Genomic DNA, 17,977 nt, shown 5'->3' with positions numbered 1-17,977 from the left:
CAAGCAGCCCAGTACATGAACGACACATTGGCTAACTGCAGGAACCTGCGGTATTGTCAAGTCTGGCAGATTCTTCCTGTTAGAAGACTGGGCTCCCAAATAATCCTCTCAGGGATGCACAATCACATATAACACAAGCCTCCAGCAAGGCTGGGGCAAGTAACAGTCACCCCTCTTTCCCAAATGATGCAAGTCTCACAGTGGTTATTGTTTACGTAATTTAGTGCACAGGCTACACAGAAATCAAACAGGAAGTATTCCCCAGCCCCTTCAAAAAGTGAATCTTTTTGCTGAAGTCATTAATGATGAGACTCAAATTAGCACAGACGAAACCTTTCAGTCCCCACTCCCAACATTACAGTTAGAACATTGCAATAAATGCCAAACTAAGAACAGAGATTTACTTTAGCTGACTGCTGCTGTTCTGCTCCTCAAACAATCTTCTCGCAGACAGCTCCACAAGTAAATAGAGACAGCATTCCATCCTTGACAACTATTTGACTGAACATCAAATTGGGAGCAGGAAGAATGTCAATGAACAACTGTGCTGCATCAGGCTCAAAGCTGGGCAAGACCTCTTCCCTGCTCCAAGTTCTGTAGACAACTGCTCCACCCTCTCCTGAGCACGCAGTATCTCAGTAAGAGTTGCAGGCTGTGTTTATTTGCATCTCTACAGTGTGGTGTATAAGTCGCTACATCAACAGCCATATTTAACATAAGCAGTTAGGAAAGCTAAAACTGGTAACAGCATTTTGAAGAGGCACTCTCATGTCAGTCACATTTTTGACCATGCAAACTCTTAACATACATTATTTGATCTGCTACTGCTACTTGAACTTCTACCAAAAGAATCAAGTTTATCACATGCATGGGATTTCAATTATGCACATTTCAATTTTACAGTTCAAATCTGTGTTTTAACTTTTCCTTTTCTCCCCAAATCTGCAGCCTACAAGGGAAGTAAATTTTTTGTCTCTGAACCAGAAAGACACCAGAGCCAAGTATTAGCCAGCGTCTCACATGACACACATTTGATGCCAAAAGGACCTGAGCTACTACTGGAAAAGTCTTCACAAAAGAAGCGACAGCACAAGACTGAACTGAACCATGGCTCTGAGAATTCATGTTGCAAAATCTTCCTTGGAAGCCCACAAAAAAATGGACAGATTACGTTTGCTAAAATAAAGAACAGATAATCTCAAAGAGCTTTAATTTGTCTTTAAGACATGTACCAAAAAGCTATACTAAAAAATAAATCTAGATTGAGAGATTTCTTGCCTGTTTGTTGAGCGACTTGTTATAAAAATGAGATAGTGACTTACAATTCAGTTTCAGAAGTGATTTCATTCTAACTACAACTTTGCATGTCCTTCAGAAGACAAAGGGCTACAGCTTCTACTATCAAGGATATATTACTGTCTGCCCATCAGAAATTAACTTACATCCATAAAACACACTAAATAAAATGCATTAACAAAGTGGTTCATGGAGCAACCAATACACTAGAATAATACTGTACACTATTTTTCACTGGTCCCTGCTTCAAAGACAGAAATAAAAATAGCTTCATTCTTTTCACCTTTTCCTCAGTGTGAGCATCAAAATTGACATTTATAAATATTAAGGCATGCCAGACTATTTCACAAACAACACTCATAGCTCAGAAGAGATCCCTTCAAAATCTACAGTTGAGAGGTACCCATTTACACCATTAGCATGAATACGGTAGGTAACCCTTACTTTTTTTTTTTTTGGACAAAGTGCAAAGAAGCACACTTGGTGAAAGGAAGGATATAAAATACAATTTTAATGGACAACTGTCACTGGCTACTCTTGCTGACTATGGAGTTATGGCTCTCAGTATTCATTAGGTGTCCTGCTAGAAAATTAAATGGATTACTCAAAAAACCTGTTGACAATTAATCACTCATAAGACTACTATTTTAATAAACAGGTTTCAGGCTCCATTAGCTGATTTATTGAGTTCCCTTCAAATAATCAATTCAGTCCAGCTGTTTGTGCGAAGTTACTGGTCAACATAAAGCTTACACAAAAACTGCCAGTCAGAAAACAGCAGAGTAAATTCGTTAACTCACTACAATTAACTAGAGGGACAAATATTTTTAACACTTTGATGCCTTTCTACAATCCATACTGATTATTATTGGGTACGACTGCTTTGACAGAAGAACTTTTTGTCACCCATCAACCCTGCTTGATGTTATTACAGTTCTTTAAGTAACTTCAAGTATCAAAACAGTATTAATTATCTTGGGCTCCACCTGCCAGCCTTAAAATAAGCATAAGTGTCTATAGATCCTATATAAACAGTCCAACCTTTTTTTTTTTAATTCATACAGACAGAAGTGTTTAAGCCAGCTAAAACACAGCTACCCCTTAAAATAGCAGCAATACTTCATTGACAAAGGAGGCAACCGATGTATTTTGGTACCTTCTTCGATCAAAGCTGACATTGCCTTTGCAACACCGGTTGTGTTTTTATATGCAGGGCTGGATGTTAGCATTAAAATTCTTAAATAAAAACATATTGTAAGTCAGACTCCTTTGGATATTCTGAAATTTGAGACAATTAACAAACATTAAAAGGAAAAAAACTAAAGAGAGGCTGTCATAGACAGGTACATGTTTAATCAAAAATGTCTTTTTACAGGTGTCATTCTTTCAAGCTCATGTTTGTGTAAAAGAGGGTGCTGCAGCTATAAGGATGAGATGAACATATTACGTAGAGCTGCCATTACAAGCAGATGTGCTTAACTCTGCCTTCTTGTCATTCAGCTATAGTCTCCACAGATCCAGGAAAGGAGAAGATAAAAAAGATTAGGTCAGCATTGGCTTCCACACTTGCAACCTGATTCTATGGCAAGTCCAAAGCCTGACCAAAAGCTGACTTTCTAGCTCCCCTCAGGAGAAACTGTGTCTTCAGAACTATCCTTAGAGATGCAGGCCTTGTCTTAGTTAAAAAAAAGTTCAAATAAAAAAAGGCTATGTTGTGCCACAACACATGCCTTCTTTTCTGAAGACAATGCAAGCCAGAATATACATACTGTGCAGCATGACGAGGTCTGCAGAAAGGGCTCCACCCTAAGGTGGAGATAGCAAAGACTTACTGCTGCCAGAATAATGAACTTTTATAAAATCTAGTTTTATTATTCCTAGTCCATCAGACAATAGTTATCAAGGATGAAATGATACAACCATCTCCTATTTCTATAATATGTTTCTAGTTTGCTGCCTAACTTATGCCTAACACACACAAAGCAGCTTGACAAGAATTACAAACATCCTGTAATTAAGCGTTCTGCTCCAAATGGCACTGCTGATTTGGAAATGACATTAAAGTAACTAACATTCTTATTCTGTTCTACTGTACTCTGTTAGACAGTACAGTGTGTTGTTTTACTCATTTTAACGATCTGTTAAAAGCCTGAGTGGATACATGCCAGCATAAGGTAGCGTTTAGAGGGACTATCAAGAGACCAAAACATGATAGATAGTGTATGTTCTTTTCATAGCATTCTACCATCATTTGGTTGATTAGAAGCAATCAGTTCACAATTTGGCATAAAACCATTTTACCCTCAAGAAGTCCCAGTAGCAGCCTTTGAAAAATGAAGCCATGTTATGTATTCCGTTTTCACAAATGAAGCATCATAAATAACAGCTGTCAGTTACCACAGTGATCTCAAGTGCTTCTCAACTGATCCGAAACTCTTGTTTAGGTGCAGTCTAAAAGACAGCTAAAGATCATTAGTCACTGGATTCTGATAGTCTTATGTACCACAACAATATCTCATGGTCAGCAGAGTCTAAAACTATTTTACTGCTGCTTCTGAATTTGTCTGAAGGAAACCGAGCGCTATACCCCTCAAATGCCCATAAAAGAATAAAATTGGATGCATTTTCTTTCAGTAGTGGAATGAGATTTTTTTATATATATATACTGAACCTTAAAATCACGGAAAATAAGAGATACTTGACTAGTTTTTAGAAGCAATCTTCTACTTTTTCTCTTTTTACACAGAAAAGTCTCTTAGTTGCATTTTCTTTTAAAGCATGCTCCTGTGTAGTAACACTAAACATTAAAGATAAAGATGAGATGGAATAGATGGATCCATGATCTGATGCCTTTCAGGTTGCTCTGACGATTGTAACCAACTTAGGGTTTATAACCCTACCAAGGTGGAGAGCCAGTCTTCACTGCAAGAGACACCAATGCAAAGCGAAACTTAGGAAAACACAGAACATAACAGGCAAGATGCATGTCATTCCCAGGTTTAAGGAGCTAATTTTATTTCCAGCTCCTCAATTTCTCTCTCTGGCATCTTACTAGATTAAGTCCACTGTACAGCTCCCAAGAGAAACAAATGTCAGTAAACATCACCTTTCACCACACCATGTTTTAAAAACATTTGCAAGGGATGGGGTAAGCCAGCCTTTCCCCCACTTTCTCAAGAGTGCTAGCTTCTCCTCTGCAACAGATCTGCAGACCCAGAGTCTTTTGTTATACTTCTTCCTCCTTCTAGGCAAAGAATGTTACTTTTAGCTTTCACAATTCCTAGGTTTTCTTCAGTGAGGAACCAGTTAGGAATCCCTTTTTTTCTTTTTTTTGATGGGGGGTGGGCAGGCAAGAAAATGTTTTCCATTTCTCATTCATAGAGAAACTATGTTACAAGTAGTTGGAGGAATTACTTAGTGAAAGAATTATATATGCTTGTTCTTTTCTTATGCTTTCCCCTAGAGATGCTCCTCTAGACCCTCCCAGAAAATTAATACCAGTCTATATGGACCTTTGACCTGACCCAGTATGGCTGGTCTTATATTCTTAAGCTTAACTTCCTGTGACAGAAGGGCTGCAATCACCACTTATATAAGTGTGTTTCTACTCCCACTCTACCCACCTAATCTACAGTAACTTTGAGCTTACTACTGACCCTGAACAAAACTTAGGGGGGCCATGGGGTGACAGACATCCTACAAACTTGGGGAGGAAGAAAGGACCAGGAAACAAAACCCAGAAATTCAAAGCGGTTAAGTAGATGAAAGAATTCCTGCAAGTATCCTTACTTAAGAAAAAACACATTCAGTTCTTTCAAGATAACACATACAAAGTTAACATTGCAACAACAGAAGAGCTTTAAAGCTTATTGCTTTGAGTTCAAATAATCCTTCTAGGAGACATCATGCAAGGACAGTAGAATTCTGTTAGTTCTGCTGTTAAAGTTATTTATTTAATTGTGCTTTTAATATGTTCTTTAAAAAAGCATGCCCATAAGAGTAATGTTACTGATCACTATCAGCATTCACCAAGTTCGCTTGGAATTGCTCTCACAAGAGCAACACTAGTGCCTAGGCCCACCTATTTTACTGCAGGTATGTTATATGTCTGGTTGCTTCCACATTCAAGAACATAGCTGGTATGATGGCAGACATCCTATTACTGAGTCTGGAACAAGTGTAAGTAGTTCACAAGAGAGGTGCCTAACTGCACCGAAGCATTGCCAAACGTATCAAAACAATTACACAGAAAAAATATTAGCCCACCCTTCAGCCACTTCATTTAAAATATTGAGTATTTATAATGAAAATAGATAGCAAGTTGGCTTCAGTTAGGGCAAAGATACTTGAATATCTGTATAGCCAGGATCAATTCAGTCAAACTGGAAACTGCTGCTAAGACTAGGGGAAGCCTGAAAGCAACTCCACTAAAAAAAAAAAATAATAAAAAAATTAAAAAAAAAAATTGAGGTTGAATTTAACTGAAAAAACCTCACATTTCTCTTACATATTTTGACTTCTAGAAATAGTGCAATGCACAGCAGGGACTGAGCTAGTAACCACGTGTGTCTCAGAGCATCCTGTGCGCTGTTGGCCTCATATAATCATGAATCTCTCAAAACCCCTAGTGTTTTCAATACCTACAAGCTCAAACATCAGTAGTCTTCAGTGCCTTTCTGTGACTATTTCTTGACAAACTGCCGTCCAAGGGTCACCATATGTTAAAACGATTACTTCATCAAACACTCGCATGCGACACAAGCACCAACTAGCCCCCACCGGTGCGAGCACGAAATGCCATCACATAACCAAAGGAAACACCTCGGTGTTGGCTGACACTTTAAAATATTCCAGTACTTGCTACTGGATAAATTTAGGACAAAAAGTTCCTGGAGCAAAAGGCGCTCCGGGGCGGCGTGTTTCCCCCGTGTCGCCCGCTAAGGGCGGGCAGCCTCCGCTGCCGCGGGGCCGGGCGGGGCCCGTCCCCCCCCCAGACCAGGAGCCCGTTATCTCCCAACCAGGCGGTGCCGCGGGCTCGGGCCCCCCACTCGCGACCAGTGAAGCGACCCTAAGGCTATTTCCAGATCTGGCCCCCACCCCTCCCACACAAGCGCGAAGCAGGAGAAGCGCCGGCCCGAGGTGTCTCCACCAGCCCCACGCGGGAGGGAAGAGCCCCGCCGCGCTCCGCACTCACCCCGAGCGCGCCGCGGACACCAGCACATCCCCACCGCACCGCTTCCGGGAGCGCAACCAGTTCAAAACAACGCCCGCCCCTATTGGCTGCGGGCGCCCCGCCCTCCCGCGCGCTATTGGAAGGCGGATCCTCCGCCTCTCCTCCTCAAGCTGTCATTGGCTGATTTCGCACACAGGTGCCCGGTGGGCACCGCCCTCTCCCTTTCCCCCAGTGGCTCGGGCGTCGCGGGGCGCCATAAGCAGGGCCGTGGCCTGCCGCCCCCCGCCTGGCCGTGGGGCCTGGCGCTGCTACGTGGGGGGGGCCGACCCTTGGGGAGGCGGCACTGGGTGCGAGAGGTGCCCCACCTGCAGCACAGTTCCCATGTCTGCCATGTCCCCATGCCCGCCATAGCGGATCGGAGAAGTTGCCTCTGGTATGGTGTAGTACATGGGCTGCATCCCACCGCCTCAGCCTGTATCCAGTGTATTTTGTTTCAAGGTATGAAACAGTAACATCAAAGGCCTGATCTGAGCTTCAAAGGGCTCATCCCTCTGAGGACTGATACACCCAGGACCGGGTTGTTGACATTCTCGGTGAGCTGAGACGTCGCTACTTACCCACTTCTAGAATAAGGCCGCTGTGGGACAGGTGTTAACGAGATGACCTTCAGGAGAGAATCTGCTTCCAGAAAGGCCCCAAAGTCTCTGAGCCCTGAGCTTGCAATGGTATGAAGTCAGGCCAGGACAGCTTTCCTGAGGATTGAGGAAAACACAAGTGACAAAGTCAAATTTACTTTCAGTTAGTAAGTACAGCACGATCAGAACTGATAATTAAACATTTAGTATTTTTACTTAGATCTGCAGATTTAGACCAGGATTGGATCTGTGACACCTTTTTGTCCTTTCACACTGAAATACTAAGTTACTTGTGGGTTTTTCAAACAAGATTTCAAACTTTATTTCTGACTTTTTTCACAAGTGGCAATAGAGGAGAGTGGAGCCTGTAAATTGAAAACGTGCTACGGTGAAGCCTATAAGGGAAGACCAGAAAAGCCTTGACTGCTCTTCTAGGCTCTAACACAGATAAACACAGTACACAAAAGATACAGAACACTAATGGCAAGATCACCCAGGGGTATATGAGTGTGCAACATGGCTGGCGAGGCAAAACCTTTCATCCTGGATGCAGAAAACCCGAAGTTAATTGTTAGCTTCACCACTGGTCTGGAATATGACATTGAGCAAGTTCATCTCAATACTTTCTTTCTCCATCATCAACAATGGGATGGTAGTGTTGCCCTTTGCAAGGTCTTTTGTAATCGACTGATGAAAATTGCCGGGTGAGTATACTATCATCATTATTTGTACTATTGCTTTTGAAACACAATAATAGATTGTAGCTATTACCTACATATATCAACCTTGATACATATAAAACTAAAATATATTAGTGTTTTCAGGTACAGAGTTGTTCTTTAAAACAGTTATCTGATGAATAAGTAGATAAATTATACAAATCTCTTCATCTCTATTACATTAAAATTGGTGAAACGCATGCACATTAAATGTAATTTATTATTATTTACTGTCACTCTATTTCATCACTCTGACCAAAGATTATTTAGCTTCTATGCTTGATACCCATTAAAGAACTTCAGATGATAGGTCTGCATACATAACTCCATGGGAAGACTTGTCCATAGGCTTAAAACTTAATGGTGTTAGTTTTTACTGATTTTTTTTCATTACTTTTAATACATAGAGGAAGTTAGAATAACTTAAGAGTAATTTTAAAATGTTTTTCAGGAGGCTTCACAAAAACAGCCTGATGCAAGGATTTGTGAATACTGGATTTGGTGGCCATTCAGACTCTTCCTTCTAATTTTTGTGTCTCATTTTTGTTCTGCCTAAAACAGCTCAGTTACTTCGACTTAGCTGTCCCTTTTAGACCCTGTCCTAGGGGATCTGTGTATAGCTCCCATTGTTTGTCAAACTGGAATAGTCTGATCCCAAATAGGCAATGATTCTGTATCCACTTTAAGTATCTTTAATGAAGAGAGTGGTACTGGCTCTCAGCGCAGAACCTCTACTGGAGAAAGCTAAAACCCAAGCAGTTTAGTGAAAAGCTTGTAGAATACTCTCAAAACCTAAAAGATAAATAGTTCTGACAATTGTTTTAAAACTTTGTTCTATCTTTTGTAATGCATGTTGTTTGGAATGCATAAAGCACACCTTAAATAGATTAAATATCTTTTGCCTGAGAGCTCTCAAAGAGTAGTTGCTAAAGAGGAGACATCAATGACCCAGGCAGTTTTCTAGAGATCAGTTCTCGCTCTGATCCTATTTTGTATCTCTAACAATTGTCTAGATGATGTAAGATCCTTACTTAGTAAAATCTGTAGCTTAGTAGATGAATGGGTAATTCACATGACTGATTAGTTACAAAATCATCTGATGTGCCCAACTATATCATCCCAGTCCAACAAAGTGCATTTTTAATGTTAGAAAATGCAAGCAACTGCATCTGGAACTAAAGAATGCAGGGATAGGGGCTAGCTTGGCAAAAACTACTTCAGAAAAGAATGTAGCTGTTAGGATACAAATAAATGTTTCAACATGACCTCTCAGGGTAATACTGTGGTAAACTGGACGACCGTAATCCTGTAATGTAAAAAATACAGAGTATACAGGGGAGACAGGGGCGTGATGCTGCCTCAGCTGTCCACAGCACTAGTAGCACTTGGAACACTGCACCACTTCTGGCACCCATCGTTAGGGAGGAGGGGAAAACCACTAGAAATCATTCAGAGGAACACAGAAGTAGCCAAGGGTGTAGATATCAAGCCATAAAACAGGAGCGTAGGAAGTTCGAGCTATTCAGCTCTCCAAGAGAAGGCTGAGCGGCGGCTCGATCGCAGCGCACAGACCGCTGCAAACGGCGAAAAGGTCACGTTAGACAAATCCGTAGGAGTGACGTGCCAGCATTACCTGGCTGCATTGCACCTGGCGAGCCCTCCGTCACGGCACACGCTCCGGGCAGTAGTCGGGCCCGCCATCTCCCGGCCTACGGCCGCGGGAAGCACCGCCGAGTTCCCCCGGCACAGGGCGCCTTTAGCTGTACCGCACGTCGGCGGGCTCGGTGCCGCGGGCCGCTTAGCGCGCTTCGCCGGACCCATCCCGTGAGGTGACATCATGGCCCCCGCCGACAGCACGTCACCAGCGTACCCTCCCGCGTGGCAGTGCCGTGCCCCGCGCACCGCTCCGCGCCGTGCGGGCAGCGGCGGCCCCAGCTCCCCCGACCCCGCCAGCCGCCTGGCGCCCTGCTGCCCCGCTCGGACGGACAGCCCCGCCGGCCAATGGCGCGCGGAGCTGGGCCAGGCAGCGACCGGAGCGGGGCGGAAATCCACCAATGAGGCTTTGGTTGCTGGGCGCGATCTCAAAGGAACTACCCAATCGGAAAATTCACAGCGAGGGAGCAGCGCGCCGGTTTGCGCGCCGGCCGCAGACAGGCAGCGCGAGGCAGGGGTCGGCGGCGGGAGCGCAGGCGGGTGTGGGTCGCGGCCTCGCTGCCCCGCCCCGCCCGGCCCGGCCGCAGCTGTGGCGATGGGGCGCGGGCAGACCAGGGTGCCCCTTCCCTTCCGCTAGAACTGCCCCCAGGTGTGACTGTTGAGGGATGATAACGCCCCGCTTAAAAAAGAGAGTTGGAGAGACGGTACTAACAGGGGCTGGCTGGGAAATGCGTTTTCCTTTCCCGGCGGGCCTCTCCTGAGGGACGCTCGACCGGGGCGGCTTTGCGGGTGGTTGCTTTCCGAAAAGCGGTTTCGGAAGGGCACGCGTTTTTGCAGCGTTGCCCTTGGACCTTTTTTTGGAGCGGCCTTGGGGGCCGTCGGGAGGACCGTGCTCCTCCAGTAGTGGCGAGCGGCCAGGCTGGGGTGCGGGGGCTCAGAGGCCGGGTGGCAGCGGGTTTATGTGCTTTGTACAGAGGGGAGATCCCCGTGTGCTTTAAAAACGCAGCTAAAAATCATAGTAGAAAAGGTAAATGCAAGAAAAGGGTTAATGATTGCTTCTACCTCTCCCTCCTCCCCCCCCCCCCCCCACCGGCTGGATAAAGATGTTCTTGAATACCCTTTGTAAATAGGAATGTGGAGGTGGGAGGGGAAAATCAGCCCGGCTCCGTCTACTATGTTGTGTTGGTGGGTAAGAAGGCGATAGAGAGGCTGATGCAGCCCGGGTGCTCTCCCGGGAGAACGCGCGGGGGGACGTAGGCGCCTTCCGCGGGAGCCGGGCACCCGCGGGGCTGCGCCGGGGTGGGGAGGGCGTGAGCGGCGGGCGGGGAGCGCGGCGGAGGGGCGCCTGCTCCCGGGGAACGGGCGGCGAGCGAGGAAGACAAGGGGCTCTCGCTGATACGCTGCTCAGCCGTTGCTGAGTATTTTATTGAAGAGTTGGGGTTTTTCTTTCTTTCTTTTTTTTTTTTTTTTGATACATCCGCCTCCTTGAAGCCAGCAGAAGCAAGGAAAAGAAGCTGGGGACAGAGAAATAAGAGAAGACGGAGGAGATGGTGAGTAGATCGTTGGGTTGAGGGGAATGAATGAGGTTGCCGGGCTATTTTCTGTGAGAGGTTCTTGCAGGGTGTAGCACGTTTGGGATGATTTTGTATCGCGGTTGCAGACTAGCCTTTGTTTGCTAAAGATTGCTGTTTAAGGTTTCGCAGCGTTTATCAGTTTATTGTGAGATACACAATGAGGAGTTGATGTATACGAATGTCTAAAATTACATACGCAAGCCATACACAAAAGCAACCCCTAAACAAACCAACATTGTATTAATCCTGCAATATGATGGGCAGCTCTTGTCATGGAGGGAAGTCATTGCTCAGGTTATTTGTGGCATGCATAGGATATGAGTCTCTTTATAGCAAAGACCAAACAAAACTAATCTATTTCTTCACAAACGTGAAATCCATTACAGACTTACAAGCCAAAGTTAGTTTTTTCTTTTAATTTTCCTTGCAATATTGCTGTACATGAATAATGTTTGCAAAACTTGATCAACTCTTCGAAATCTTTACTTCTAGCATGTAAATTGTAAAGACTGATTTATGTTTTTTAATGTAGACACTTGTTTGTATAAGTCGACGGGGGAATTCTTGTGACATGTACTTTGCGTTTTTCAGTGTACTGTTGTGCCTTAGGTAGGTCAAATACGAAATGTGATCCTTAGCATGTTAAAAAAAACCCCTCAAGATTTTTTTACATCAATTGAAGATCTGTTTTTATGCTAGTAATATCTTAAACACTAGGTAGAAGTTTGGAGGGGGGGAAGCATGCTGTTTTATATTAATGGGAATGCTTTATAGTAAAAATCATGATTCTAAATGACAGAATATTGACATTGGTTCTATCTTCCTGTGGATGAAGTGCTGCAGTCTGTATAAAGTACATTAGCCCTTTAAGGTTTCATAAATATAAACCTGTTTTGTTTACAAGATTGTGCAGGACTGCATGGTGCAGTAGTAAAATCTGAAATTTTAGTGGCTTTAGCAGTGTTGCAAGGCACTGCAAAAGACAAAAAATGCAGCTTCATATTAAATATGCTGTGGCAAACAAAGATTTGTTATAGTAAAGTAATATGGGATATACATAGTGACTAAATTAATTGAAAGGACTGGCTAGTTTGGAGTTTCTACAGAAAAATATAAGTTGTGAACTATGCTGTGATCTTCATGCAAGATATCTAGATGCATGGCTGTTAAATTTATTTTAAGCAACATCTCTGTAAATGCTTGTCTGAAATATTTAAATTATATGCTTCATTAGGCAAATGGGTTTATCTTCCCATTGCTTGGCTAAAGGAATGTATTAGGAGGGCAGGGTTTAGAAGAACAATAGTTTGACTGCATAGTTTCGCTGCATAGTTGAAATATCATCATGTATTGTTCAGTGATGCATAGGATGTATTTTGTTTGATATTGTGATCTTTATAAAGTTGACTTTGATTTTATTTTTATGCTGTAGTTGCTGTCAATATAAATAACTGAATTTCAGTTAATATAACCATAGATTTGACCAGCTATTTAGCTAGAATGGATGAAAAATAGTTCCCTTTGATTTTTTTTTTTCATCTATTCCTTCAAACTCTCTGCAATGAAGTCAGCAATTCTTTAATATTGTAAGAACTGGTAAGAGTTATAAATAGAGAGAGATTCCCATTATATTGAGTTAGGACACTGCACTAGAAATGGCAACATTGCTGCCTTTTGCTTATGCTTCAGATTTTGTACAAACTGCAGTTTAGAGAAGATACCTTATCCTGAAGACCATCTGCATGCATATTACAGTTATATAAAACTAAGCTTCTGTATTTGATTTTATGTAACGCAACACGTTATTTCTGCAGTGCTTTTGGTGGATCTTGGTTAGTGTCAGAATTAATATACTGTGAGGAAAACCTGTTAGAATTCTTGTGCTACCAGCTTTATATTTTGTTGCTCTTAATATTTTATTGTGTGAGTATAAATCATTGACACAAACATTGTAAACAAATGCTGTAGCAGCTAACTGTGAGATTACATTTAGCATATGTCTTCACAGTTTAACCAGAGTATGACAGTATCTTGTCTACTGTAAGTGCATTCTGTTCCTAATAGCCATCATAGTAATCTTCAAAGCAGAAAGGTTAGGTCAAATTTTTTGCTTTATTGCCTGTCTCTACAGAAGAAGGAGGAAAAAGGCCAACTCTAGGGTTGCACTAGTATGGATAGGGAAAGAATTTACCAGATGTGTTGCATGCAGTTACCTTACTCAGACTTCATATGAGTCACCTGGAAATGAGCACTGAGATTTCTGTTAAGATTAAAATCCACATATTTTTTTAGAAAATGTGCTTTTGCCATAATGCGAAACATTTAGCATGTACGTGTAACTGGGCAAACATGTTTTCTTCAGAAAAGGGCATTAGCAACATCATGGGTTTAAGCATTAAAATAAGAACAGGGAGATGATGGAGTATCCTCTTGAATTCCAGGTAGGATGTGGTCTGTGTGTGTGCTGAAGCAAGAAGGTTAGTCACCTATCTCAATATTTTCTGAAAAAAGTAGCAACCATCTTATGTAATGAAGTGGGTTTTATTTCCCTTGGCTAACTTGTGTAAAACAAAGCCAACCCCAAAAAACCTGTGGGGCAAGGTTTTTGTTCCTTGTTTGTACTTTTCACTTCTACACTTGCATTTCCTAGGCAATCCAAAAACATGCTGTAAAGCTACTTCTGACTCAATATGCTGAGGTTCTAGAGGTTTAGATCTTCTGCATTAGCTTAGGTCACATTCATTTAAAATAGTATATAAGACAAATAACTAACTTGAGTAAATCTGTGTCTTTTTATGTGTCTGCTTTTCTGCGACGTTGTAAGAACGGGCAGCTCAATTCAGTAATACTGAATTTTGAAAGGCTGGCAGTCAACCATCTAGCAGTCACATTTTCAGGGAGTAGCATTTTTGGTGTGTGGTGTGTAAATGGCTGATCATTTAATAGTAAGTGGATGGCATCTATTATTCATCATTAATTTATACACACTACATCAAACAAAATAGCATTTAAGAGTCCTAATGAGACTCATTGATTGCCACTGTTTCAGGATAGTTTGACATTTTGACCCACCAAAATACATGCCTTTCTTAAAACATCAGTTAGTCTTGGGGATAAAAAAATGTACCAGAGACTCAGTAGGAATGTATATATGGGTGGCATTTTTAAATATTTCAATCTTAGAGAACACTTCCATTTAGTTCATGAAGCTCACATTTAGTTACTACTCATTCCCACAAAAATGTAACTGAATGTATTTTCTTACAATAGCTGTCATGATTGGGAGCATACCACTATTGAAACAAATGGCCTCTTTCTGAAAATAATGAATCTTAACTAAGGCACCATTATACACCTGAAATGACTGCTTTATTGTTTTTTTAAACTGATTACTTTATCAAATTCTGTGAAAGTCGATACTGTGTTTATACACTCATATTTTGCTATGTAGTTACGTCTTTGTCCAGTCTGGATAAACTTAATGGAAATGTCACTGGTTCCAAGTAAGAGTCATCTAAAGTTGGTTCTAAGAGGCTGGCCACAATGAAGTTAAGGAATCTGCTTAATCCTATCTTTCAAAATCAGGCTTCTGAGGAGTTGAGCTAGAAAACCAAAATCAGTGGGTACTTCTGTAGATACCTAAGTTTGTGTTTTCTCAAGTGCAGACTTTTTGTACGGGATAGAAAATGTTTACTAGCAATAGTACATGGAAGAAGGAACCTGTGAGCCTGAGTATGTGCAGTTCTGCATCTCTCCAAATACCTCTTTGTGAGGTCTGATTCTGCAGGTCTTAATACTCTAATCAGCTGGTATTAATTACTGTGAGACAAGTTGAGTGATTTTTTTTTGAATGTAGAGTATATTCAGAAAGAGCAAAACTGTAGTATTTGGGTCACAGATTGCAGGCTGAGATTAGCCCAAGAAAGTAATGAAACACTTGTCTAAGGGTGACATGGCTGGTGACAGTGTGACAAGGTACTAAGATCCATTAGGAATGCGTGGGTGGGATTGTGCTTCCGTGCTTCACTCTCCAGTGTATACTGCAGTGGGAAGACCTTTATGTTTCTGAACTGCATGCACTAGACTTTATATCTACAGATATGATGGCTTTCTTGGACAATTTAGGATCTTTGTTCCATGAGGTCTTTGACTGAAGTGTCAAAATCTTTTGTGGATGTTTTGGTTGGTGTTGTTTATAATTATGGTTTTCCTGCATCTCAGAGCACATGCATTTAGTTTCAGAAGCTGCAACAGGGTTTCAGTGAGCTACTGTGTGGATATATGCCAGTGCATGGCTAATCTGTTAGCTTATGATTTGTAGGTCAGGGAGAAATTGAGATTTTGCTGTCTAAGCAGTATCATCTCTTCACTGCCTCAGTACTTATATGACATCTCAAGTTGGCTGAAGATTAAAAGGACACTGTCAAGGTATCTTTCACAATTTCATTTTTATTATTTATTTTGTTTGCCTTATTGCTGTCATAAGCCATTGGAAGCTTGAAGTCTAATGCCAGGCCTTTGTCCTCCAGAACAGTTATTGTTTAGGTGCTTATGGTTTATTTAAGAGTTGTGGAGCATTTACTGTCTTCTGAAATGCATTACTGAAGAGTTACAGCTTAAACGTTACAGTCAAGTGAGAGGGAAGAAGTGAGGAAATCAGTTTGGGGTCAGTCCTGACATTGTGAAGTTATGGTGAACTTAACACACTTCTTCTTTTCCTTATTTGTTTCAGAATTTAATAATCTGGGAGTATAGAATTAGGTATCAGTGCTTCCTGTGCACAGGCATACTTGAGAGTGAAATTTCCAGGGAATTGATATCAAGACCTGCATTATTAGTTGGCTAAATTTTGAATTATCTAATGAAGTAATCCCTGTAAGAATTCTTACAGGTCCAGTGGCATTGACTGACTTTGAGGTGCTGAGCAGTAGCTTAATTTGGAGTACTGGCCAGAAAAAAATAAGTATTTGCAGGATCTAAGCTTTGTATCACATGTGCCTTTTTTCTTTTCTAAGCTTAATTTTCTTCCTCTCATTTCTGCTGTCATAAAAGGAATGATCATGGGGTTTTTGTACAGAAAAATGCTACCTTAACTTGTTGCTGTAAGAAAGTGTTTTCTTAATCAATCTACATTTGTTGCAATATAAAGTTATTGTAACTAGAGCTACTGTTTCCAGTAATTTAATTGCCTGTTCTTCGTCTGCTCTGGCAGTGTTGCTTCTACCCATGAGTTGGAAGCAAGTCAGCACAATTCCTTCATGGGACCTTCTCACTACCATAAACATTCCCTATTTAATTTGGGTTATGTAGTGCTGAAATTTTAGGTAACTGCTAGTCACAACAGTGACAGATGTGATCACACAGACTTACTGGCTTATTCCTATGGCTAAGAAACTGTAATGCAATGTTTAACTAATCAACAGTGTTCATGTCTACTGGATTTGCAGCTGGATGAGAGCTGAATGTATGTAATGATATTGGATAGACTTATTTTTGCAGGTTTTAAGTGAAAAAATAAGTCTTTTTGACAGTATGCAGAGTAGCTAAGGTTGCAGAGATTCCTTAGAGGAAAGGGAATTGCAGAATGACTTCAAATATGGTTCATAAAGCACAGACCATCTTGGGAAAGGAGAATTTGAGATGTGACACTTAATTTGGGGTAGTTACAGTAACCTCAGGCATGTTAATTACATGCCTGAGTTTGAAAGGGAAGCCACTTCTGGCTGCATTAAAAACAGTGGATAGAGACAGACTGACTTCTCTGGAGGTTGGTTCAGTCTGAGTTTGAATCAAGTGTTTTAACTGGCAGTTTGGAGGAGCCTGCCTCTCTGCAGAGTAGCAAGTATGGATAGTGTATGGAGACTAGCTTCCTAAATTAAGCATGTATGTCAGGTGCTGAAAGTGAGACAGCATGAATGTTAATCTTGTTACATATACATGAAAACTTTGAGGAACTTTTACATGGTGGGTATTCTAGTCGCTCATTGATGGGTTGAATTTTCTTTAGACAACTGTTCATGCGTGTTACCTATGAGATTAATTGTGTGAGGTTGAAGGGGGGGAAAAATAGTTTTGGTAATTTTGTGCAGTTGTCAGAACTTCGAAAGAATTCTGTTGATGGTTGGTTGAGTTTCTTGTGATGTGTATTGATGTAACATCGCTCATAACAGTCTAGTAGAATCCATAAACTTGCTACTGCAAGAGTTTGTTTCTGTTTTGCTTTTCCTGGGAAAGAGAGGGAAGCCTTAGACAAGTGCACATGGAGAGAAAGGTGGATATGAGCATGGCTTAGGGTGTTATATTGGGGCTTGTCAAGGACAAACCCTCTAGTATCAACAGAGGATACATAGGAAATGCAATTAAAGTGTCTCGCAAAAACAGTGTTCCTTTAAAATGGTATGGGGTTTTTTCTTTAAGCGGTGCTTCTCTAGAATGTGTACGGAACACTGTAATTACTGGTGTGGACATATTAAACTATATTGTCCTCTGGTACATAATCCTGATGTTTTGTTAATCCTCTACAGTGGGTTAAAATGGCATAAAGATCAGATTGATGGAAGTAGAAAGTCTTTTCTCTCATGTCTCGATCTGTTTCTCTATTTTGGTAGGCCAGTGACAATGAGTGTTTGTCTGCTATGTGTCTACTATGAAGTATTTAAAAGAAAAATGCATATATATGCTAACAATAAAGTGTTTCATACAATTGTTGTAATAACATTATCTATACTTTTCAATACTTCACAAACCTTTGGCTTATGGTTAGTATTCTGATACAATATATTGCTGTCAAGTTTTGATTTAGAAATGAACCTTGTTGAATAAAGTTAAATAATCTAACATTCTTTCTACAATTCTTAATTTGATGCAAGGAAGCTTCAGTCATGTTGATCAGTAAAATGGCAATAACCATCCATAGAACTTTGATTC

This window comes from Leptosomus discolor, chromosome 16 (genome assembly GCF_034619465.1).
Source record: "Leptosomus discolor isolate bLepDis1 chromosome 16, bLepDis1.hap2, whole genome shotgun sequence".
Classification (NCBI taxonomy): Eukaryota; Metazoa; Chordata; class Aves; order Leptosomiformes; family Leptosomidae; genus Leptosomus; species Leptosomus discolor.
This window is presented reverse-complemented; position numbering follows the sequence as displayed.